The sequence below is a fragment of the Macrotis lagotis genome, chromosome 8 (genome assembly GCF_037893015.1).
Source record: "Macrotis lagotis isolate mMagLag1 chromosome 8, bilby.v1.9.chrom.fasta, whole genome shotgun sequence".
NCBI lineage: Eukaryota > Metazoa > Chordata > Mammalia > Peramelemorphia > Peramelidae > Macrotis > Macrotis lagotis.
The window spans coordinates 25755164-25767379 of NC_133665.1; positions in this window are offsets into that span (position 1 = coordinate 25755164).

Sequence of the window (12216 nt, forward strand, 5' to 3'; positions counted from 1 at the left end):
ACCTCTACAGCCCTTCAGACTTATACTCTATATGCCTTTGGTAAATTTTTTGGGGAAACTGAATATCCCAAAGACTCAACTAAAAATTTAATTGATACAATAATTTTATCAAGTAGCAGTAAATAAAATAAACCCACATAAAATCATCAGCTTTCCTTTTTATACAAAACCCTGTAAGAACAGACAGTAAAAGATAGCCTATGTAAAATAACATGAGACAATATACCTTGAAGTTAAGAGTCAACCTTTCTCCTTAAACCTGAAAAGTCCACCTGAGTCACCGTAGTAGTCCAGGTTTATCCCTGCAAATTGTGATTCTGGGCTTCATTGTCCCTTGTTTGTGGCCCCTCCTCTGCTTCTCTGTTCCATGGTTTCATGCTTGGTTGATCTTTCTCCCCACTGAGGCTCTCCATCCTTCCATTGCTGGTTCATCAGCCCTGTCTAACATTAGCTGCTTTTCTCCAGGACTCTGTGCAGATAATAGTTTCCTTCAGTACAGACTCTTGCTATCTAGGATCCATGATTGGCTGGTCTTACTTCCATCTTTTTTAACATGTCAATTCCTCTATGTCTGCATATGCTGTCCATGATCTACATGGTCTCTCTTATGTAGAAGCAGTCATTTTTCTTGTACAGGTATCCCTGAAATCTTCTGCACCTGGGGAGAAAGTCAGTTTCCAGAAGTTTCCAATACTTCTGCCTAGTCCTGTGTTTGTTTCTAACTTCTCTGACCTACCCCAAAGCACAAAATATTCACATATTTCTCCTGAGGAACCACCTTTTCCCACAACATTTCCCAAAAGGGAAATATACTACTTCCCTGTAAAAAAAAAAGTTCCCCACAAATATATTTCAATACAAAAGAAGAGCAAGACAATTAAGAAGCATAGGAGGGGGGAGAGGCTTTGTGAGTCTTAAACTGGACATTTTAGAATGTTAATGAACATTAGGAGAGAATGGGAAAGAAGGTCCCCAGGAAATGGCAATATCCCACCCAATCCAATTCAATTTAATTTGATAAACATTTATTAAGTGTCTACAAGGGTAGCTAGGTGATGCAGTGGATAGAGTGCTGACTAGGTCTGGAATTAGGAAGACTTACCTTCATGAGTTCAAATTGAGTCTCTGACACTTACTAGCTGTGTGAACCTAGGCAAGTCACTCAACTTTGTTGGCCTGTAAAATGAGCTGGAGAAGGAAATGAAAAATCACTCCAGTATTTTTGCCAAGAAAATTCCAAATGAGGTCATGAAAAGTCAAACACAATCAAAACAATTGAACAATAACAAAAAAGTGTCTGCTATGTGTTAAAAGCTGGGGATAAAATGTGTGAATAAAACTGATAAAAAGATAGTCCTTGCTCTCAAGGAGCCTACAATCTATGGGGGGGGGGCACACACAAAAAGCAGGCAGGAAAGTGGAGTTGGAGGGACACCAATGGATGGCTGGCATGAGGGCATCTTGTTCTGTAGAGTTGGAACTAGGTAGGAACGACAGATGCAGATAGATTGAGCTGGAAGTACAGTTTTGTCCCCCTGGAAAGGAGGTAAGTCCATCTTCTTGTCCTCCTGTCCGAAACCAGTGCAGAGAGGAGGCTGATTGAGTTAGCAATGTGGTGAGGATATTAGAAGTGATCAGCTTATCCTGGGAGGAATGCAATGTTCCTTCAATAGTGGCCTGACCTTGGGCAAGGTCCTAACTTCCAAGCAATGCTGGTATCTCCTGAGCTCCTGAATAGACCAAAAAGTCATACTGGCTTTTCTCTGTATACAAATAATTTTCAAGTTCATAATGGAATCTTGAAATAACTTTAGGGAGCTGATTATGGCCATCCTCTCCCCAAATAAATCTCACTTCAGACACAACTGACATTAAAATATAAGGCTCTAGAACAGAAGAGTGGGGCATGGTTGGGGGGTACGTTATACACTGAAGGTCTGGCATAAACTTGATCCAGAAGTTCAGAAGTGATGTGATATTTAAAAATCTCCATTTAAATGTCTTATTTATGAAGACAGGGGAAAAATGAGAAATTGGCTTGCCCACTGAGAACTTAATACTTGAAAGATAGATTGACACAGGCCTTTGTGAGGTTCCTAATTTAATGAACACTACTAGGCTTAGTTATCAAACAGAACTCAGAACTCAGTCAATTTGAAGTCCTCAAAACTGGGAGGAACCCTTTTGTGGGAATTGATTTTCTTATTTGATAATAGACATTCAAATGATACTGGCTTCCACTTAATATGAAATAGTAAGGACTCTCTCTTCTATTAGAAAAGGGTCATCATTATGATTTTAATAGCTGTATCCCAAGCAAAAAGTCATTTTCTTCTCTCCCTTACATCTTCATTAATTAAGACTTTCGTTGTTTAAAAAAAGTAGAGGAAATGACAAGCTCAACTACTAATTCTGGACCAGATTATATAAAGGAAGAATTGATTGCTGAAGTAGAAATGATAGAAATCACCTTTAAAGGGGAAATCTAAATGTAGTTTTTGTTTAGTTAAGACAGATGATTAACAAGATCTATTGCCCTAAAAGTCTTCACATGACATTAGGCTCAATTGGAAAAGCATACTCTCAAAAATGAAATTTTTATAATATAATGTGAGGAAGAAAATGAGAAGTTGTCTAAAGAGATTAATGTGGCTGCACAGGAAACTCATTAACAAACTTGGATTAAAAAAATACACCAAAGATGAATGCAAGAGAAAGTAAAGAAAAATGAACAAAGAAGTAGATAGATGCCATTTAAGAGGAGGGTTGAATAATGAATATGAATAATAATAATGAATTTTAAAGAAAACAAAAGATTTTTCAAAACTCTTTTGAGGGGTAGCTAGGTGATGCAGTAGACAGAGTACTGGGCCTGGAGTCAGGAGGACCTGAGTTCAAATATGGCCTCAAACATTTAATTATTATCTAGCTGTGTGACCTTGGGCAAGTCACTTAACACCATTGCCTTACCAAAAAAAACTAAACAAACAAACCATAAAACCTCTTTTGGGTAAAGCCAGATATGTTAGCCCTTGCTTGTAATCCCTAGAATGGTGGGGGTTGATGCTTGACTATCACAGGGCAGAAGAGTTCTGAGGGACAGTAAGGATAAAGCCAATGGATGTTCACTCCAAATAAACAAAAATATAGTGAGCTCCTGGAATTGTGGAGTTAGTAGGCTGCCTAAGATGGAGTAATCAGGTCTAGGGTGGAAACAGATCAAAAGAGTGGGATTGAGTCCATGGGTGACTGCTGTACTTCCAACCAGGGCAAGACTTTGAGATCCAGGCTCAAAAATGAAACAAAACAAAGCAAACCTATATTAGGAACATAAGGAATATCAAAGAAAATATCCGCACAGTAAGTGAGATAAGTGATAATTGATGAAGAAAATTAAGACTACTCAATTTTTATTTTAGTTCAGTTTTCTCTTCAAGAGAGAACAACCTTTTAATTGGGAAAGATGAAACAAAAGTGATGCATATTATATTGAAACCCAAGAGAGCGCCTAGATACTCTCAATAAGTGCATATCAAAAAATCAGAATGAATTACAAACTAGGATATCCAAAGATTTGCAATGTGATTACTTAGCTATTGCCACTCATATATGAAAAATTGTAGTAAATGGAAGACATATAAAGACTGGAAAAGGCAACTGTGATTTATGTTTTCAAAGGGAAGAGAAACTGAATTCTTTAAATTTTAGGTCAGTGTCTCCAAAACAGGTTAGGATAGAATAATTTTGTTTTCTTTTATGACAGAATTACTATCGTCTGGTAGAGAGAAAAATCAAATTAAAAACCATTCTAAGCATTTACTAGGCAGCAGGTGGCACAATAGATAGAGCTAGACTTTGAGACAGGAAGACTCCTCATTGTGAGTTCAAATCCACACTCAGACACTTACTAACCGTGTGATGGTGAGTAAGCAGGGCTTGATACCAAGGAAGTCAGTTCAGCCTGTTTGCCTCAGTTTTCTCATCTATAAAATGAGCATAGAGGAAATGGCAAACCATTGCAGTAACTTTGTGAAGAAAACCCCAAATGGGATCACAAAGACCTGACCAGGACTTAACTCATCAACAACAAAGTATTTACCTCTAGAGTTTTGTTTCAGCTTTGGACAACATATTTTAGGAAGGATATTAACAAACTGAAGCACTTCCAGAAGAAAATGATCATGATGTTGAAGGGGTCAGAAACCATGCTGTATGTTCATCAGTTGAAATTGGGGATAGCTAGTTTTAAGAGGAAAAACATGTCGGGAGGACATAAAAGTTGGGATATCATGGGAGAGGAGTAATCAAATTTGTTTAGCTTGACTTTAGTGTAAAAAGGAATGATAAGTAGAAATGTATAATGTAGGTTTTGGCTCAAAACATACACACACACAAACACACACACACACACACACAATCCAATTAATACTATTTCAGAAGGTAGGTGAGTTCTTATACCTGAACTCTTAAAGTGGAATCTGGACAAGCATTTGTTGGGGATGGGAATCTGGCTAAGAAATGAATTGGACTATGCTTCTCTGAGATTCCTTTTGATTCTGAGAGCTCTGCTTTCCCATGTTTCTAAATACATCATTTCTTTTTCTACTCCCCAGTTTACTGAAAAATGTTGAATAATCACTGAGTACTGATAGACATTCTCAACTTTGGTGTTACAAGCACAAATTTAATTAATCAGTTCTCTCTTACCATGTATGTTCTTAATTAGCAAAAAATGAAAACTCATAGATGCTGTAGACTCATTGAATGGATCAGAAGAACCTTAGGGATCCTGTTAAGACTGAAAAGACATGTTATCCTGAGACATCTTTATTTGCTTATTAAAAAGGAATTTGTACTCCCTGGGAGATTGATTCCATATGTTCCTGATGATCTTTTGAGCAAACCATACACAGAGTGCTTAAGTAGCTTTGACATCTTTTTCCTTGAAATTCAAGCATTTTAATCTCATTAGTTTTGAGTGAATGAAACAGAACATGAGTTTCATGTTCTGATTACAAGTCAGAGTAGAAAGAGTACTGAGTTTGGAATAGATAAGAACACAATTCCTGATTGTAGGGGATTTGTGAGCACTAAATAAATAGATTATAATATATGAATAAATGTGTATACATATATATTATATATATATATATATATATATATATATATATATATATATATATGTTATATTTTCATGAAGTGGATGCTAGAAATAGAGGCTTTGGGTCCAGCCCAACCCTTTGGAATTTACAAAAGTGCTTCAAGTTGGGTTTTTGTTTTTTAGGTTTTTTGTAATGCAAACAGGGTTAAGTGGCTTGCCCAAGGCCACACAGCTAGGTGTCTGAGACTGGATTTGAACCCAGGTATGCCTGATTCCAGGGCCAGTGCTTGATCCACTACGCCACCAAGCTGCCCCTTCAAGTTGTTTTCTAAGTATTCTGAATTTATTTAAGTCAAAAATTGACTTGCAATTTGGGTATATTTATACTTTATCAAAATGATTCTTAACCTCTCTTTGCTTCAGTTTCATTAACTATAAAATGAAGATAGATAATAACAGAATCTACCTCTCAGATTTATTGTGATGGTTAAATAGACTGATATTGGTTAAGCATTTTACAAATCTTAAAGTTCTATCAGTCAGTATAATTGGCCACAACAATAATAAAATTAACAGAAATCATATTGTATGTGATAAAATCACACTGAACAAAATCTTCAGGGACTGGTATGAGCAAAATAAAGTTTTTATTTGCTTTTCTTGAGAGAAGTCTCCAAGTCTCATAAAGGTAGTGAAGATCAAGGAGCTGTCCCAAATTGACAGTCAAGCAAGATTATATGGCCTAACGGGATCCCCTCCTCTTCCCTATTTTCTCTCTCTGTCAACTTATTGGTGAGTCTTCAGAGTTACATTCTACTTGTGAAAACCTACCTCAACAACAATGAAAAGATGAAAGGTTTTCATAAAATATTACCTCACCATCCAGATGGTGAGAATAACCTTTGGGATTATAACTATCTTATTGAAGTAATGTAACTTGTCTTGGAACACAAGGTCTAGGAACAGTGTATTATCCTCTCAGTTAGTAGAAATATCCTTATGAGAAAAGAAGCAGCATTATAAGTCTTATTTGGAATGCAGGGTCTTTATTCTAAGAATAATTTTTTAAATATTTTTTTTGTTTTTTAGATTTTGCATTTTGCATTTCGCAATTGGATTAAGTGACTTGCCCAAGGTCACACAGCTAGGTAATTATTAAGTATCTGAGGCCAGATTTGAATTCAGGTCCTCCTGACTCTAGGGCTGAGTGCTCTATCCACTGCACCACTTAGTTGCCTCCCCCGTTTAATATTTCTTAATCTTGAGAGGACTTCAATAGGAATGTTAATCCTAAGAAGGTTTAATTGGGAATATTCTACTCAATATGATTATCTCAATAGATGCTGAAAAAGCCTTTGACAAAATGCAGCACCCATTCCTATTAAAATTTCTAGATAGCATAGCAAATATTAAAGATTCACATAAATGCTGTTTGTTGTTATTGTAATGATTATTTTAATAATAATTTAATAATATTTTTGTTGTATTTTCTATCATTATTATAAGTAATCATTATTATCTCCTCCTAGGGTCATTTCTTGGAAAAGCCAACTCCATTTTCTTTCTCAGTCCTTTGGTTGAGGCAACTCTAAAGGAGAAGAGAAGAAAAGCTGACTTCAGCACTTGGGTATTTGTGAACAGGATAGAAGAATAAAAGCTTTGTGGGAAGAATTTATTGTTAAGAGAAGTATTTTATCTCCAGGAAATCTGGGAAAAGCTTGATTTTTCCAGATTCCTTCCAGCCTTCGCAACCTTCTTACAAATGATTATTTTTATAATTTTATGCGTCACATTAAAGAAGTCCTATTTTTAACAGGAAAATAAAAATTAATTCATGTCAACCCACTGAAGAAATATTTCCAATAAGAACACATTTTAAGCATTTTGCTACTCTTAAAATGGTGTGTGTGTTTACTGTCTTTGATGCCATCCATGAGCTAAGGGAGAGACCATTTTGAGTCTCCTTTTTCATTGGAGAAAACTAAAATTCAGACATATGAAATGACTTGTTAGAGGTAATATGGCTACTGGTAGCTTGTTAGGAGGTATAGTAAAGTGTACTTTGAGTACAGAAGATCTGTGTTTGAATCCTTTCTTTTTTGTGTTGTGTGATCCTGGAGTAGTCACTTCAACCTCTTTCAACTTCAATTTCCTCTTCTGTAAGGTTATGGTACAGATCAAATAAAATTATATATTTATACACACATGTGTATATTATATATATATATATATATATATATATATATATATATACATATACATATACATATACATATATATATAGTATGCATATATATGTCCTACCCAGGCACTGTGCTAAGTACTTTATGAATATTATCTCATTTGATCCTCATGATAATTTTGAGAGGTAGAGGTATATATCATCTGTATTCTCATTTTTACAGTTAGGAAAACTGAGTCAGATAGTGGTTAAGTAACTTTCCCAGGGTCATACAGCTAGTATCTAAGATCACATTTGAACTTAGCATCTCCTGACTCTATACCAAGAGCTCTATTCACTATGCCATCTAGCAGCATACAACTACATCTATCTATAGTTGATGATATTATCTATAGGTCTATGTCTCTTATCTATCTATACAACATTATACACGTGTGTGAGACAAATGGACAAAGATAAACAAAGAGATAATTTCAATACAATAGCATCACAGCTAAGAAATTGAGTCAGAGAGAAGTTAAGTGACCTACCCAGGATGACATAACTAATAAGCTCTGAAATTCGTGTCATAGGTAGAAGTCTATTTCAGAACCCCAAGCTAGTACTATTGCAATTGTCTCCTAATTGCTTTGTCTTCAACTAGGCTCTTCCTTTTTCAACTCATGCCCCCAATTCATATTCCTAAAGCATACAAAGACTTTTGGGACATCATGTGTCTTGTGTGTCTGTGCATGAACATGTGTATGTGGATACAGATATCTTCTATATGTAAAGCACATATAATCTGTGAAGACATTATAATCACCTGTAAAAATGTAAGCTTGTTTAGAGAAGGAATCTTACTTTGTAGCTGTATTCCTAGATCTTGAGCACAGTGCTTGGCTTATAGCAGGTGCTGAATAAAATCCTCATTGACTGATCAATTATTTGGTAGCTGTGGAGGATGCTTTCCCATAGTAATCAAAAATTCTTGTCTGAGCCTAAGGGATAATGCTAAGGAAGTTAGAAGCCAGGGGCTAGAGTTCTGTTCCATGAAGAAGATGGTGATAGTGTTTCGTGGTGATAGTTGTGACCACAGTAATGATGATAGAAGAGGAGACTTGGGGAAAATATGAGACTGTCCTTGCATTTCTAGGAGCCACAATGTAAAAATTGATCTAGATAGACTGGAACTCCACTGGTGATTTTTTTTTTTTGTATGATAGACTGGAACTCCACTGGTGATTTTTTTTGTATGATAGACTGGAACTGCACTGGTGATTTTTTTTTGTATTTCATATTAACCCCCTACACTCCAGGTTTTCCTAAAAATCCTAAAAATCATCCTAACCTGACTCTTCATAGGGCTCTGATTGAGCCTTTTCCCTGTCACATACAAGAACAAAAAGCATATCAATGCTACCGCCTGGTGGCTATCCTAAAGTATAGCTTTTGAATATTGTATTCTATTAAAAATAAGAGTACTCTGCATTCAGAGAAAGTTCAAGAGGTTGTATAAAGAGACCCTTTCCTAAGCGTGTTAAGTAAGGCCAGCCTCTGTGGGTGGGCAGTGTCATTCTGTGGAAATAGGACTCTTCTTATGGCACCTGTATTAGGCAATGCCCCACACTACAGACATTTTTTTGCCATTCACACAAAATAGCCATCTGTACTCCATTCCCTCAAGACCTTGCTAAGTGAAGAGAGGGCTAGTTGGATACATTAGTGTCAAAGTACAAATGTAGTCTAAGATTGGTTCTGGTGAGCAAGTTCAGGTAGGCTCTCCTCCTGCAATCACCATATATAGGATGCTGCAGAACCTGCTTCCAAAAAGGCATACTATGATGGCTGTGTCCTGCCAATTTGGACCATTTGCAGACATTCTGGAGTTGATTATGATCTGCTTTGCATGTGATGACAAGGTAAATTGGTGATTGACTGCTGAGAGGAATGTGGGTACATTTAAAAGACATGAACTGTTCAAATAGTGGAAGGCCTTAATTTCTGCCAGACTGTTTTAAGTGCGTCCTTACTAGAGCTAAGATTTCTTTGGAATTAAGAAAACCCTAGACTTTTGTCTTCCCATTGGGAGACGGCAGTTAACAATGGAGAGAGAGCATAACAGAATGGGGCCTAAATATTAGAGAAAGCCATCTCACATCTCTTCTGGAAGAGGAAATATTCATTTGGAAGATTCCATATTTGAGAACTGTCTGGAAACACAGTACATTCTTCTCCTACTTGTATCTGGAAACTTTTTATTGAGCTATGTGGTAAATCAGTTTTAAGATGTGAAGAACTCACTTCCAAAGCAGTTTTCAGGTTCTTTCTACATGATATGTGATATTTATAGATTTATTTCTGAAAGACATAGCAGGCATGCTTGTCTTAGTTCCCCCTCCCCCACCCTATCTGTGAAAAGATCTGTTTTAGCACTTTGGCTAAAAACTGGATTCAAAGTAACCTCAGCAGGCTGTTTCCTTCAGAGGTCCATACTCAAATTCTTTGAACAAATCATTACCCTTTTCCTTCAGTGACATTTGGTGAACTGAAAGCCACCTGTGAGATATCGTTTTCTTGAACCTTTATGATCTTAACTAAAATGAGTAGGTAACCTCAGGGAAAACAGTTTTGACCTATTTGCTTTTGATAAAGTGATCAACTAGAGGCACTACACAAGCCAACAGTTATAGGTTATTTTAATGATTTAGTACAAAATCACAAATTTATTTTCTGAAAAACTGTTATTGGATGTGAGCACTTCTTTCATTCTTTCGGCATTATTTTTATATTTTTGCTAATTAAGTCTACCTCTTCAACATTTCTTGAATGTACTTCTTTCTCCTACCTTACCAAACAACCAACGTAGTCCAAGCCCCCTTGCTTATATTATATTCTAATAGCCATTTTCTTCCCTCTCTGGTTTTCTTTTGTCATGCCCCACTCTCTGTGACCCTATCTTGGGTTTTTTTTAGGTAAAATGGTTTACCATTTCCTTCTCTGGTTCATTTTATACATGAGAAAACTGAAGTAAATATGGTCACACACATATATTAAGTGTTTGAAGTCAGATTCGAACTCAAAGATGAGTTTTAATTCCAAGCCTGGTGCTCTATTCATTGTGCCCCAGGTGCCCCTCTCCACATTCATCCAGTTATCTGCCTATCAGTCTGTTGTTCAAGAAGCTTCATGTTTCCTCTAGGATAAAAAGCCCTAAATTTGGCTCTTAGAGCCTCTCACAATCTGGTTCTAGCCAGTATTTTCAAGCTAATTATCTAATAGTGTTCCTCAGGCAAATTAGACGTATACCAACTAACTTGGTTTCTTGATATTCTTAGTATGATATTCTGTCTCCCACCTCTCAACTCTGCCTTTCCATTGTGTTCCACTTGCCCTTGCGTATATAGTTCAGTTGAATAAACCTACCAGGAAGCATGTGCCCCCAGCTTTTCTGGAAATTTCCATAGATTCCAAGGACATGATGACAATATTTAGGCCTTTGGGGGATGGTGAACGTCCCAGATGTTTCCAACCATGTGATTGCCCAGTGCTAAAAAGAAATGGAGTTTTAGGATGAATGGTCCCTTTGACCAAATAGCAGCAGGAGGGAGAGATACTGCATCTGTTAAAAGAAGAAACTTCTAACTCTAGTCCTCTCAGCTGAATTTCTATAGCTGACATCAGATGACTCCAGTGAAGGATAGAAACGGGCAGGTACTTTTCTACCCCAGGATTATGATGTCAATGACAGCTGGGACAGCATCCCACAATAGCAAGCAAGCTTGTACCCAGGTCACTGATAGCCCTTGCCTCTTTTGTGTTTTCTTCCTAAATAGGTAACATTATGAATTCAAATGACACAGCATTCTTCCCAGGTTATGGTGATATCTGGTGGTAACAGGATTGTGTGACTGTAGTTGAGACAGTTGCAGGGGATGATGGCAAGGAAAGCTTCTGCTTAAGAGATAAATGCAGACTGTTTAATTGGTCATCACTCAGATAAGAAGAAATTCTAAGTGCCTAATTAGAAGCCCTAAAAACTGTTTTTACATACTAGGGAGAGTTAAATATTAGCTTCTAGGTAATTGGAACCATAGTTGCAAGTTGTTATTGAATCTTGTTCATTTTGTTATTCCTGTTAATTCAAACTGTGATTCTTCTATGTCTAATATGCATTTCTGTGCAGGAATAGACTACCTGTCCCATGTGTAATACATAATGTAAACTGAGTAAAAGTGTTTCTCTTTATTTTGAGAGAGAAACCCTAGACTTGCATGTCTTAACATTTATTATAATTAAGAAGAGTAATCAGAATTCACAGGGCTATAGATAATTGCAAGAACGAATGTTTATCTAAACTACTTTTTTTAAAAACCAAAAAGAAAACCAAGATCCAAAAAGGTTAAGTGACTTGTCTTAGTTTACACAAAGAGTAAGTGGCAGAGGCTAGGATTCAAATCAATATCTTGTAACTCTGAGTTCAGCAGTATTTAGCCTTGGACAACAGAACTAGGAATTAGGTAAAGTGAAGCAAAGGCTTTGCTGTAAGGAAAAGCTTCCTAATGATGAGAGCTCTTCCGAAGCAAGGCAGACTGTCCTTTGAGCGTGTAATTTCTGTCTCCTTGGGGCTCTATAAGCAGAAAGGGTGGATGGCCATTTGTCAGTGTTGGATATTTGGGGTTGGAGAGGACCAGGATTGGACTAGATGGTTTTTGGAAAAATATAAACGGTTTTTCAAAAATGATCATATTTTGAATCATCCCTATTCCTCTCAGTACTGTAATAGAGACTGAGTGCTGACATTATTAGCTCCTTATAGAGCTATGTAAGTTACTTAGTACTTAATATTTTCTTTATAACAACAGCAAAAGATATTCATATCATACTTTAAAGATGGAAAATAACTTTGCATATATTTGATGCTCACAATTTTGTGAGATTAGTGCTATAGGGA